This window comes from Galeopterus variegatus, unplaced genomic scaffold (assembly GCF_000696425.1).
Source record: "Galeopterus variegatus unplaced genomic scaffold, G_variegatus-3.0.2 Scaffold1008, whole genome shotgun sequence".
NCBI lineage: Eukaryota > Metazoa > Chordata > Mammalia > Dermoptera > Cynocephalidae > Galeopterus > Galeopterus variegatus.
In genome coordinates, this window is record NW_007727119.1 from 230,497 (window position 1) to 232,483 (window position 1,987).

Below are 1,987 nucleotides of genomic sequence, written 5' to 3' on the forward strand. Positions count from 1 at the left end.
GAAATGCCTCTTAAAAGCATCTTTCTCTTATTTCTTTTTTCTTCTCTTATGTCAGTGAGAATCATAATTATAGTTTTCCTGAAGTTATATAGTAATTATAGGGTTTTTTTAATTAAAAAAATTTTTTTTTGTAATTATAGTTTTCTCCCATTTCCTAACCTACCTCTCTTTCTTCTGAGTTCTTCCTTTTGTTGCTTGTTCTAATCTCTCGTTCAGAACCCTTTCTTGACTTGATGCTCAGATTGATGAGAGGTTTTATGCAGCCAATGGGAAGTTGTTCACTAAAGGGCCCTAGGCAACGTGCATTGTCCCTCATGTCTGTGCCTTTAGGTCTTTTTTCCATGGACATGCCAGTTTCCCCAGAGTGAATCCCCCAGTTTCCTGCCTGCAGAATATAGAACTGACTGTCAGTGCCCTGGGAGCCCTGCAGGGTGAGGGGACTGGGGATGTTTCCATCTCCAGTGGGTCGGCTTTCACTTTTGTGAAAGTTTGTTTTCAGTTCACAGCCTCTTCCCTGTTTACTCCTTTGTCTGCTACCTTTGAGCCCAGCACTTCTTTTCAAGGAATAAACAGAATAAGCTTGCAGTTTTCTGTCTGATTGAGAGAGAGGTGTTCACCTGGTCATGTGGGGGTGGAAGAGGATATCTGGACTTCTTAATATTCCTTACTCAGTTTTCAATCAAACCTGGTTTCTGCTCTACCCCTCACCTTCGGAGGTTCCCAGGGCTTTAAATCCACAGTTTTTTCTGGTTCTGAGGCTTGAATCGGCTTCTTTCTTGTTGGCCTCCCAAGCCACAGGCCCAGATTTTGGTTTCTCAGCTCTGTTAAGTCAATTACCAACCATCCATCAATTTTCCATATTCCAAAATTTGGCTGACCGCTGGACTCCTGTTGATTACTTTCCAGTGTTCTTTGCCTTGTAGTATTTATTTATGTTTTTTTATTTCTTTACTATCCTTTTGGTGAGGTTTGAGGAAGGAGCAGAAATAAATGAGTGTAGCTCATTTGATCTGCCATGTTTAACCACGTCCTCAAATCTGTTAGTCCTTTCATTTGTAAATTCTGGTTTTTTATGTTCCATACCCTATGATAAAAATATTCACCTACAATTTTTCCTAATTATTTCCTAGTTTTGTTTTGCATGTAACCTAGTTTAGTTTAGTGTGGAATAGGAATTTTGAATTTATGTTTACTGTTTTCAGATAATCGACTGTAACCTTACCATTAATAGAATAGTCCATTGTTTTCTCTCTGATTTGTAATACCTACTCTATTATTTGAAAATTTTTCACCTATGGTTGAGTCTGTTTCTAGGCTGTCTACTTTATTCTATTAATCTATTTATCCATTCTTGTGCCAATACACTTATCCTAATTAGAATTGCTCTGTAAAAATCTCATTACATATTTTTAGATCTTTACTTTTTAATATTTACTATTATTTTGTCAAGCTCTACAAAATATGTCATTTGGGGATTTTAACTGGAATAATAAATGCATAGATTACTTTGAGGAGAATTTACATCTTTACAATTTTGAGGTTTGCCATTCATGAAAAAGATATGTTTCACCATTTATTCGGAACTTTTACGTCCATAAATCAAGTTTTATAACTTTCTTGCACATATTTTGCTACATTTATTCCCAGATAATGTACACTTTTTGTTTTTATTATAAATAGCATATTTTTTCATTAAGTTTAACAAGTATAAATGGCTGATTACAGGAACTCTGGACTTTTGCATACTGAACTTGATTCCAATGATCTTGCTAAACCTTTCAATTAACTCTAATATACTCATAGATTCCCTTGAATTTTCTGCACAAATAATCATTTCATAGATTATAATCATATAAAGATATTTGCTTTTCTTTCTAATCCCAATGGTTCTTTTTCTATTTCTTTGTCTTGGTTAGGACCTCCAGCACATTTTTTTTTTCCTTTTTGTCTTTGTTCGTGTCCGGCAACGGATCGCAACCCTCAGTGT